Source organism: Leptosomus discolor, chromosome 8, assembly GCF_034619465.1.
Source record: "Leptosomus discolor isolate bLepDis1 chromosome 8, bLepDis1.hap2, whole genome shotgun sequence".
NCBI lineage: Eukaryota > Metazoa > Chordata > Aves > Leptosomiformes > Leptosomidae > Leptosomus > Leptosomus discolor.
The window spans coordinates 17034664-17047559 of NC_141398.1; the positions used below are offsets into that span (position 1 = coordinate 17034664).

At 37.9% G+C, this 12896-nt stretch overlaps 1 protein-coding gene across 2 annotated transcripts in view; it reads right to left on the reverse strand.

Annotated features, from left to right (window-relative positions):
• The window catches only part of CTNND2 (catenin delta 2), a 538559-nt gene that overhangs the window by 58202 nt on the left and 467461 nt on the right, over nt 1–12896 (reverse strand). The window lies entirely within an intron of this gene.

A 12896-nucleotide genomic window follows, 5' to 3' on the forward strand; every position in this document is an offset into this window, starting at 1 on the left:
GAACAAACCTAGAGAACAAATTAACTCTTCCAACTTCTAGATGTGCTTTTGTTGTGTTTGCTTTCTAAAACATTTAATTCTCTTACTTTGTTTACTTCACTGGCAACTCGACAACAAACCTCTAGCCATGGGGCTCCCAATTACAGCATCTTATTAATACCACAAGGCTAATAGTTACTGATCTCTTAAGTTTTAAATAGGTTTTAGAATAAAAAGGGTAATGAAAGAGACAACATTTGATTTCCGTAAGAATGTGGAAATGGTTACAATGAAGCTAATCTGTGACTCTTAATCAATTTTTGCCTTGTTTGAAGCTTGAACTAAAGGTGCAGTTCTTTTTTCTTTCTCTTTTTAATAACTTTGCCTCAGCTTTGAAGTTTCTGTAAGCTGAGGATAGCTTATCAGAAAAGTCCCAGTGAATGAAAGATGCTTAAATAGGACTACAAGTGAATGAGATGAATTTCAATCTCCCTAGGAAGAGGCTGAGCAATTCAATCCCAAGGCAGAAGAATGGATTTAACTACAGTGGATAATGCACAAAAATCCACCCTCAGAACCTCCGTCTCAAAGGCTTTGCTTGTGATGTACTCGGTATCTCAGATTGTTAGTGGCTCACAAGAGAGAAGGAGACATGCCCTTTTCTTTGGGACTTGGTTTAGACATTGCAGTACAGCATTGTACAACAGAGGATAACACCTTTTACTGCTGAAGATTTAATACCTTTATAGGGAAATGACGCAGGCTGGCTCATCAGCCTATCTGATACCATCATATTCCAAAGGAGCCTGCTTTTGTCTGGCCAAGGAATGCAGTTTATCTGTTTTGTTATTCTGGTTTTCTAGTAAAGACATGAAGGAATTACAAGAATTGATGATATATTAGGGAGGGGAGGAAGGGGGAGGGAGGGTTTGTAGTAACATAACAGTTTACAATGATGCAGTAATACCATGGTAGGACTCATGGCATCTGGATTCTAACAAAATAAAACAACTTTCAGGGTGCAGGCAGACATCCAGCATGCAAGTGTGAAAATTTATCAGCTAATGACCACATTTTGAGCCTCACAAGCACTACTGGGCCAAGTCACAATTTTACACCCCTCAAGCCAGCTGCTCACGTGACTTGAGGTTGTTCTGTTTAACAAAAGTTTTTCTCTAAAAGGAAAGAGTAATTTTTCACTCACCCAGCTCATTTTGGCTGACAAGTCAGGCAGTGCTGACTCACACAAGTGGTTTGACTGCAGACGTGATGTGTTAATGAGAGGCCAAGAGAGCCTAAGAGCAGGAATATCTTCTGCCACCGACTGCCTCAGGGTGAGTTACTATGGCTGAGGGTAAGGAACTGTAATTTCCTAAACGTGCTAACTCAATCAACTGAGAACCTGTAATTTTAGAATGAAAATAGAAGTTCCACTATTAAAAAAAGGAACTGTCTTATATAGTATGTTTAATGTGAATTTATTACTTTTAAACACACTTAGTGGGGAAAGTGCAACATTTTCAAAGGACCAGAGTGACTTAACTGACATTCAACTCCATTTTTCAGAATAAACTATTAGTCCCTTTAAATTAGTTTGCTTAGAGTCCATGTCATGACTGAAAATAGAAATTCAGTTCTTCAGTCACCATCGAGCACCTAAAAATTTTACCCACATGTTATTAACATAGTAAAAACCAGTTGTACGTTCACTTTGCCTGCTCTGGTACTTAATTAACTGATTTAAAGTAGACCTTACCATTGTTTGACATTATTATGATGATTAGCACCTATGCAGCCTACCTACTGTACCTTAATAATGCTGCTTTGTTACTCTGGCGTTGAATCCTGTTTCTCAGAAGTTTGATGGAAAAATTCATTTTACCTTCCAAGAGAATGAGATTAAGCTGACAGCCACAAGATTTTATTCTGGTTGATGCAACTGTATGCCATAATATGTGTTTTTCAAATGAATGGAGTACCTTTCTATATGCATGTGTACTCCCCAACACAGCTTCCCTTCCTCTTTGGTGCAGGTAAAAGGTCAGATTAAAACCTACCTACATACAAACATACACATATCTATTTTGTGTGTATATATTCATATATATAAAGATTAAGTTAAAGACACTCTATGTCAATAATGGGGATAATTTTGCAGATGACATACAGAGGTGAAGTTGAAGAAAGTTATACTAATGGAGAGAATGAAAATGCCTTTGGACTTAAGTGGTTGTGATTACATTTCTCACAAACAATTTTTTCCATGTATCTGCAATAATTTAAAATTCATGTTATTGCTACAGAATTGATTTCTGTATCAGATCCACTCAGAATCTATTAGTACACATGTGATTACTAAGATTAGTTTAATAATAGGCATAACTACTGAACACTAGGGGAATCAGTTTTATTTCCACTTTCCACTGATTTTGAAGTAACCAATTTCAAAGAGAAAGTTAAAGACATTCCACAGTATTTCCCTTCTAAAATCTGCAAGTACAGTGCCTTACTAAAAATGCACATTTTGAGCTATTATTATAATTCCCTTAGATTGCAAATTCCCTTAGAAGCAAACTTCTGTATCTAAGTGAATTTAGTGGCAATTGTTCTATTATGGCCTTGATTCCACAATAAGATGATTACACCCTGGTCCTTATACATTGTCATATTTAAATTGTGGTTTGAAATTTGGTGAAACTTGTTCTGAAGTAACTTAAGTATATGCAAAGATGTCACTGAGGTTAAACGCATTTAAATATGTTTATCCACTTCTAATCTAGGAATTACAGAGCTTACTCTGCATAGCTTGAAATAACAAATGTATCAGCTTAACGACTTCTTACTCACTATAGCACCTAACTGAGACTTTGACCTGGTAAGTGGATGATATGGTGGGTGGAAAACTGGCTGGACTGCTGGGCTCAAAAGGTGGTGATCGCCAGTATGAAACCCAACCAGCAGATGGTTACTAGTGGTGTCCCACAGGTGGTGATGCTGGGAGCAATACTGTTTAACATCTTCATTAACAACCTGAATGGTAGGATAGAAAGCATTCTCAGAAATGCTGTTGACAATATGATGTTAGGAGAGTAGTCAATATACTGGAGGGCAGGACTGCCATTCAGATGGACAGCTGGACAGGAACCTCAAAGCTCAAAGGCAAACATAAAGTCTTGTACTCAAGATGAAATAACCCCCTGCACCAGCACAGGCTGGGGCTCAACTACTTGGAAAGGAGATTTTAAAAAAACTCTAAAACCTAGAGGTGCTGGTGGACAAGTTAAGCATAAGTCCACCATATGCCCTTGCAGCAAAAGCGGCCTACCGATGCATCCCGGGCTGTGTTAGATCAAGTCTAGCCAACCAATCACAGCAGTGATTCTTCCTCTAGATACAAACGATTCTGCCTCCAGACTGCATCTAGAGTATCACATCCAGTTTTGGTCTCCCTAGTACAAGGAAGACATTGTAATATTGGAATAAGTCTAGCGGTGCACCACAAAGACAGTCAAGGGGCTGGAACACACGGCATACAAGAACTGCATTTTCTGGGCCTTAAGAGAAGGTTAAGGACAGATCTTACTGTTGTCTACAGCTACTTAATGGTATGATGTAGAGAAGACAGAGTCTGGCCCCATTTAGAGTTCCACAGACTACGAAAAAGAAGCAAGAGACACAAGCTGGAACACAGGAATTCCAACTGATTAAAGGAAAAGAATTTTTACTATGAGGGTGGTCAAACAATGCAACAGCTTGCCGAGGGAGTTTGAAGAACAACCATCCCTTCATCAACTGGACAAGGTCCTGAGCAATCTGCTGTCACTGGACCTCCCTTGAGCAGGAGGTTGGACTAGCTGACTTTTAGAGGTCCCTTCCAAGCCCAATGGATTCAGAAGACCAAATTCTGTCTTCTGTTGCACTGGTGGACTGAAGCCTTCCCTACAAACTGAACAAGTGCATTTGTTTTTTAAATGCATTTTCTTAAGTCACCTGGTTAATTTTCTAGGCTCACATGGACTAAAAGGAGGTAAACTGATACAAGGTCATCTAGTACCCACATGAATTTCATAGTATATGTATCCCAGGCTGTTAGCAACTACCTAACAGTTAAGACTGCACTGAAAGATAAGGAACTTTTGGATTGTCTTGGTGATTCCTTCCCTGCACGTTCATTGGGCTTTCTTAGATCAATTCCTGAAGTCTGATTTATCATTATAAAGTATTACATATTATACGTACATAAAATTGCTCACTCTAGGGGGTAGTCATTATATCTTTTTCATAGTCGTATAATCTCTTGCATAACACAAGGGGAAGCCACAAGAGGAAGCAAAGGGAAATGAAAAACATAATAATACGAAAGATTGTATCAGTAATACCAGATTTCAAATAATTTCATAGAGATGCCATGGAGAGATCAATGGGGCTTTGAAGCTGGTTCTAAAAGTTCTCTAGGCTTTCTTTGGGAGGAAAACTACATCTCTCTACTTTTGTTTAACTAAGCCCATGGAGATATTAAGTACCAGAATCACAGTCTTACCTTACGGAATTATGATAATAAAGCCTCTCAGCAAATTGATTATTTCCTCACTTATCTCAGATGCTGAGAATTTGTTACCCTTTTAATATTTTGTAACTGTGTATTACAAAACTGCTGCTATTCAATCCCAGCAGTTATAAGCATGAAACAACAGATTTGGATTTTTTAAAAAATTGCTTGTTAAGTAGCGCTGCAAGCTGATTTAGTCTGAGACCTATTCAACCAGTATCCAAAAGAAGAATCCCAGAAATGAGCAGAAAGCTGACACATAGTGACAGTGCTGCTGGGCAGTCCTGGACAGTGCCTTTTTAGAGATACTACATGCACGTAAAGGTACAATATTAATGAGGAAATGCAAGAATTCATTTGTAAAGGCTGCAGAAGACCATTATTCTGCTTTCTGTAATCAAAAGGATATTTGAAGTTTTAATAATGTTATATGAAACAAGAGCCTTTAACCCTAAAACTCACAATAACTCATGGAAACAACTACTGTATGACTTAGTTCTTACAAGCATCACCTTTGTGAAGGGTGTTCGGGCTTTGTCCTTAACATTCTTTCTTTTTAAGCAACGACCACTCTGAAACGCGCAGAATACAAATTTGAGGACACTGAAATAGAAGTCTGAGTATGCCTCAAAAGCCACATGTGGGGAGAGGGACATAGTGTACTGCCACTTCACCTGTTGACATCACCGGGAACTAAGATTGTATGAGATTTTGCAAGAACAACTACACTGATATAGAGTGTAAGGATGTAGATGCACAGAGAAAATTACTATTAATATGACTGGAAGCAATCTACAGATAGTTTAAATTTAATCAACACACACTCATTCTTTTTTTTTTTCTGCTTCAATTTTTCCATTTCTCAGCTCCACCTCCAACATCCTCTGCAACTACAGTGCCCCAGCCCCATTCCCAGGGTCTTCACATGCGAGAAGAAAAGGAAGTTACTTTCCTCTATCAAATGCTAATTCACCTGCCATGTTCTACTCTCTCTCGCTGACATGTGTCATGAATAGGATAGGAGTTCTAGTTTCTTCAAAGAAAAGTGCTTCTAGTAAAAAAATGCTATATATGTAATTTCTATCATTTGAAAATCCCTTAAATTGATAAGGATTTCAGGAGAAAAGGTTAATTTGCATCTTACATAGAATAAAGCTAGCTCACTGTTCCACGAATCGAAGCTGATACAGAACAGACTGGAAACATCTGTTTTGATACATTTATCTGTTACTGTAAGGCTGTCACAAAACTTGGATTTTCAAAACCACTTTGCAGATTCAGGATAATTCCTCATGGATTTAAAAGTACTTTTAAAATTATTTTGGCAGTTTGTGACATTTGCATTTCTACCTTTGTATGTTTTATGGAATATGCGACAATTATACGCACTTTTTAGATCAGAACTTGAAATTTTCAAAGGATAAGTAGCACTTCTCAGCAGGAACATACTGAGAAACAGATGAAAATTAATATTGAATTGTTTGAAATGTCAATCTTCTGAGTGAGAAAAGTGGATACAGTTACAGTTTAATTGCTTTCTACCTTTTGCAGAAGAACAGAACCAAACAGAAATTGTTTCTCTCAAACAAATGTAAGGTTCAGGTTGGGACAATTTCTTATGTGTGACACGGATATCGATGAAGTGAAAAGGCACATCCATTGGCTGCTTGTTTGTGGTGGTGGTGTTTTTGGCAGTTACACCGAATCTAGGCTTTCCTGGGCCACCTTCACAGGATTTTGCAACCTTTATGACTTGCACTCAACATTAAACCTTCAGTAGTGAATACAAACTTACAAAACCTTTAATAAAAGCTTTAAAGTTTATAAACCTTAAAACATCATTTAAAATTACTGCTATCATCTAGATAAGCTGTCATGATGCAATATTGAAGATCATTCTCTTGAGACTCTGGCATTTAAAACAGAAATACAGCCATTTTCCAGGCATTTCCCCATAGGTTATTCAACTACAAGGAAAAGCTGACCTAGAGGTGGGTTGTGGTTAGTATTTGTGAGGCATCTTGATCTTATTTTATGGAGATGAAGTGCTGTCTGATTCTTTGACTTGGCATTACAATGAAAAACAGATCTGTGAAAGCAGTATTCTTTGTTATCCTAGATCTGCGCCTGCATACCCTTTTCTGTGGTTTTGAGAGACAATGAAAAATTCTTCAGCTTTTTCACTAATTGCTCTTGCGAAGTTTACTGAGCTAATGAAAGGGGAGCAAGACAGTACTTACTCCCCGTTATCAGAACACCTTCAGATGGGACACTACTTGCTGATTCAGTCATCCGAAAGTTAGCCATTGAGTCTCTGGCTGCTTCTCTAGGTTCTCACACAAGGCTCATTCCACTGCAAGATCCAAGACTTAAGTGATAGAGGTAAGTGGGATGAATACATTTTCTCTACTGTCCACAGCAGAAGCCTACACAACTAGCCAAAACACCAGCTTTTTTAGATGATTCACAGTAGAGAAAAAAAAAAACCCAAACCTAGACAGCCATACTTAGGCAACAGGGAAGTTCAGATGTAAAAGGCTTAATCTAGTCTTGAAAATGCTTGATCTTGACTTTGACACTAAAAATTAGAATTTAGTTTTACCAACACTGTTTTTCACCCTAAATCCCTTCACTTGAGAATGCTGTTTAATAAGAAATGACTGAGGAAGAAAGCCCTTCCTAACCTCTGTAACTGCCAAGTACCCTTGTAAGAAATATGAGATTAACTTAAGAAAAAGGCAATGTACAAGTGGCTAAAGGCACATGAAAAGTCAAAATCTCCTTGACAGAAGGCTTTTACACCCTAATGGAAAAAATATTTAACATTTAAACTTTTGTCAGTTTAAATTCTCAGCTAACTTATGTATACAACACTAGATACCAAGGAGTCTGGACTTTGCCATACAGGTGTTATAAAACATCAAATCCTAATTATGCATTTACCACCTCAGCCAACATCTTTCTCTTCTCTGATACACAGTAAGAAGCACCAGCTATTAATGCATGACCATATCTTCCATTTCCTAAATCAATTTCTTGGTGACAGCCTCTTCTTATTCAGGTATCTGTTTATTGTAATACAGGTTTTGCACCACTCAACAACCAATGAAATGCAATAAAAACTGACACAAATGAAACAAATTACAGCATATATTCTTCACCTTTTTCTGAACAAACGTCTACAATTCCTGGTTAATGCTTTCTGGCATCTTTTGCATTGTACATTTATGTCAACTGAATAGTTCAATGACTAAGATCCTTTATAAGTCAATTAAAAATTCAATAAAAAACCCATCATCTATCTTTCAGATCCTTGCAGATGTATGTGTGAGAAATTCAGAAGTTCTCACTTTTTAAAAGGAGAGAAAACTGCATGTAGACACTCTTAAGTGGCATAAAAGCTGCATATTTGATTTAATCATCTCCCAACCCATCCCTATTCTCTATCAATGTACATTACTAGGACTCAGAATTTCTTACAGCTGCTGTTCTTGTAACTACAAAGCTGAACACTGTTTTCACTTGAATTTATTACTAGTCCTGAAACAAAGTTATGGTCTTAAAATGTGGCCATGTTCTAAGACAGGAGAACCCCATGTAGTTATTTGAGCTCCAGAAGAGTCATTCTGCTGTAAGAATGCAAAAACTTGTTTCTGACGTGTTTTCAGCCTCACAGCTGAAAGCAAATCTTTTCAAATGTGAATCAATATCACATTTTGAAATAACAGACCTGACCCTGCTTTGAGTGCAAGGCTGGGCAAGATGACCTCCTGAGGTTCCTTCCAACCTGAATTATTCTGCAAGTCTAACAATCCATTAGAGTTGTGAACTCCTGATACATATTTCAATCAAATTCAACTTTTTCAAGTTTAGCAATAAAACTCTGAAACAAATACCAGTTATTTCAGGCACCCAAGCAGATCCACATTACTCATGAGATGGCAAGGCATACACTTAGCAGCCATTTACACATTCTCTAGAATTTCTTCACTCAAGAATGGTGAGAGTGAAATACAGGGTGAGATTTTATTGCCTGCTAGATAAAACAAATCACTTTCTGGGAGTCTCTCTCTCAGTAAACTATAAGGGAGTCTAACACAGGTATCTTATATTGGACAATGAACTTTTAGACACCTAGCAAGATTAAGCAGGTTCCAACACACATTTAGTAACAACTTAATTGATATGGTATCCTTGAATTTTGTATATCCTATAACTGCATTACCAACAGATGAGTAGTGAATTGAGACTAATTCAGTACTGACACCTTGTAGGCCTCAACTCAGGAACAATTATTAAAAAGTGACCCCTGCTACAGGCCCTGATTCAAAACCTTGTGAAGGTTCATACCTGTACATTTCACATTCTTTTTTATTAAAAAAGTCGTAGATGGCAGAGAGGAAAAATACTAGCTGCGTTTCATATAAAAGAAAGATGAAACTGGCTTGTTCCCCAGGATTGAATGGAGACTCTTGATTTGGAAAGCCTTCCCACATGCAGAGTGGGGAGAGGGTCTCCCATGCTGGCTGAGACTCTAGGGATGAAAAGTGAGTTTATCTAAAGTAGGACACAGCCCTACAGTACAGGCTCAGATGATCCACGAAAGTTTCCTAGAAGCCCAGAGGATTGGGTGGAAGGTGCTTGAATCAGAAAGCCACTGAAGATTGCTGGAGAAGACTACAAGGAAACAATCCTGCAAAGATGCTGTTTACTGGAGATAGATGTGTTTTTAAGCCTTTCTGCCCTGCCCAGGTGATCCAAGTTTCCTGTATTTAAAGAAAAAGACCTTACTTGATGTTAGCAATATTTTGACATCATTCCAACGAAGTGTGGCTTTAGAGAATAAAAGTTTGTAGGTGCGCTCTGCGTGCGTGTAGTGAAGACAGTGGGACAGCGCTGGTGCGAGGTGCCGGCCTCTCTGGCATCTTGCCATGGTGCTGCCAGAAGCAGCAGGTATGTAGGTAATCCTCAACTTAAAAATGACAGCCTGGGGGAAAGAGAAAAATGCAATATCCTCAAAGGTACCTATATAGCACTGAGGGACGCAGAAGGGTGGGTTTGTTATTCTACTTCTGCCTCCTCCCCCTTTTTTTTTGAGACAGAGAGAAAGATAAAGGAAGAAGGGAGGAACATGGGGATCACATAACTGCACAGAGGTCATCAACAAAGCTCTTGGAAGACCTGTGGGACAAAAGTGATTTTCTTCTACCAAAGTGAACGATCAAAAGCAAAAAAATATGATTTTTGGGCAACTCAGAAGCAGCTAGTGGGCCTGGGGGTAGAAGTTAGTGGCCCTATGGAGAAGCTTAGCAGAGACAGAAACTGCTTCGAAGAAGGAAAACAAGACTTTCAAAACACTTACAGAGCATGTGAAAAGAAGCAGGAAGATACTGGGGTACCACAGTGACACAGGGATGCTGTGCAGCAGGGACTGCTGAAAGCAAAGAAGAACAAAACAAGCAGTATCAGTAGAGGGCCTTTTCAAGACCCACAGCACCACCTCCCTCAGCTGTGGCACTGCTGGGAGAAAGAAAAGGCTGATAAACCTTCCTGTGGGGTGCACTCTTGGGAAGCAACGCAGAGTGGGTATTATTATTTCATGCAGATGAAGGTCCTGAAAGGCAAGTGGAAAATGAACGTGGTCTGACCGTGACCAGGAGTGCACCTGGGCATTACGCTCAAGAAGGGAAAAATCAGGTGCTGGATTACTTAGTGCCAGTACTAAGTGGTCCAGGTTTACCATGTCTTTGTCTGAGTGTCGTTTAATTTTGGGAAGGAGAAAGATTAATATGTCCACCGTCTTGGCCTAGAGACACATGGCACAACGCAAAAGCGAGGGAGAAGAACAAAAAAGAGGGTCTTTTTAAAGGACACGGAGCATGTCTGAAATGAAACCCAGGAAGAAGACCTGACTATAAATAAAGGAAATGTTGTTGTGGGGATGGCTCAGATAAATTATAAGAGAAGCCTGGCACCAACCTTTAGCAATATAACAACACACTTGATAGATCTGTGTGAAAAACAACAGACTGGTCAATTCAGCGAAGTCTAGCAAGAAACCTCTGACCATTTAGAAAAAAGGGTCTTTTTGTTTGTTTTGTAGTTTGGTACAGGTGAGTCTGGATTTTAGCAAGCTTTCTGATATATTTGCCAGATGCCTCAACACTAATTTAAAGGCTGCTTGGCCGCAGCAGGAAGAAATACTTCATTCTCTGGCACATTTCAGTAAAAATTTGTCAGCCAGGAATGGAACCACAGCACCACTGAAAAGAAAGCTTTATAGGTGCATTAAAAAAACCCCAACCAATCCAATTGTACTTCTGTAATTTTACTATACATACACAATTAGAAAATTCACCTTTCAAAAACGTTATCTTAAGGGGGAGATTCCAGTTCGCGAGGTAGAGTTTGTCACCGCAAGAATATGATGCACAAACAAAAACTGCAGAGGAAAGATAAACAGGATGTTGATTCTGCTTAGTCAGAAAGATATTTGAGCAATAACATGAAGAAGCCCCCTTTGAGTCTCTTCCGTAACAACAACTAAGGCATCTTAGAATATATGGAAGAGTAATAATTCACAAAAATGGACTGCCTACAATATAAGTTGAAATCCTTGACCACTCCAAGTGTTTAGCATTTCTAAAAATCAGATCTATGATATGCACTATTTGCTAAAAAATACTCAGGAACAAGAGAAATAATGACTGTTATTACTGTTTCTTTGAAGTTCAATGATGAAAGCCAAAGAAATGAACATATACAGATCACGGATGAAATGGTTCAGGAATTATAGTCATAACTTCCCTGTCATATTTGCATGTTTGGAGTTTTTTGAAACTGCAGCAAATTTGTACTGCAGTTATGAAGCACAATTTCCAAGAATCGCCCCAAGAATAACTTAAATCTGAGCAGCACTGTACAACCATTACAAGTTGGCTACATAAATAAATTCATTAGGTAATTATTTTCAGACTTTTCCCACCTTTTTAAAATTCATCTTCGTGTATTCCACATGTTCTTCAAGAATTCAATAACATACTAAAACGCTGAGGTTGTGCAAGCTTATTATCCATAATTTACCCAGTATTTTGAATAGCACATCTATAAGACAGCTCTATTTCATACGTATAGCCTTACTTTCCTAAATGAAATCTGCAGAATTGGAAAAGAAATAAAACTTTCAATTAAAAAATAATCAGAACACAGAAAAGGCAACTATATATAGTCTAATTCATGTTTATACTTTATAGTTTAACCATGTTTATACTCTGTAAAATCAACTGCAAAGAGTTTTTTTTTGTGATGTCAGTAATTAGGGATAAGAGAGTATAGAAGATAGCTCAGTATGAATGTGGTTTGTGTACCCTGTAGAGGAAGTCCCACAAGTAAAGGAATAAGATGTTAAATAATAGAGAGTATGACATGCTGTAGATTGAATGTGGAAGTGGGATCATAAAAGAAAAAAAAAAAACAAGGTCTGTTATTAATCCAGATTAGATGGCCTAATATACTTGTTTCAGCAGAAACTTCTACGTTAAAATTCCTAGAAAAGGAAAAAAAAAAACCTACTAAGAACACATATGCAACACCCTGCTTCCTGAAAGCTGAACATAATACACAGAACAAATCTAATTTCATGCCAGTTTTATCAGCTATAATATAAGCAAAAGCTGAACAAGCAGGCTGGTCTGGCAGGTAAAGCATCAGTCTTGAGTTCAATCCCTGGGCAACCACAGCAGGTATGCACTATCCACCAACCTCTACCTCTATTTGCCTTACAACATTTTGTAAGTGAAGTCTCTTCAGTTCATACAATACGTGAGAGGAGTAACTGCCTTGTTTTAACAACTTGCAGAGCACTGCTGTAACGAAGCTCTAACCCTGCGATAGCACTGGATACAAATAATATAACATTATGATCAAAATTATCTCTTTGTGGAATTTTGTAATTAAAAGCAGAGGAGGAGAAGTATGCTATAATGACAGCAAATCAACAAGTTAGCAAAAATGAATTAAAAAAATGCTCTTAATGCTCAGAAGTAGTAGAAATAATTTTGTCATGACTGTTGAAATTGTTCAAAATCAAGACAGTGATTATTTTTCAAAGACAGAACATGAAAATAAAAGTTCAAAAATCCACAATGTTTGGAAGAATTTCAGCTAAAAAACCTCATCAAAAACCTAAATTAAATAAAAAAAACAAACCCGAAAACCGAAGATGTTTGCTTACCATACCATCAGAATTCAGGGGCAACAATGATTTATGTAAATTATTGTCCTCTTCCTTAACTGCACATGTGTTTGTGAATCAAGCATCTTCCAGTTCTCTTGCTGGAGCTACTAATCTGCCCAGTAAATTCCTGGA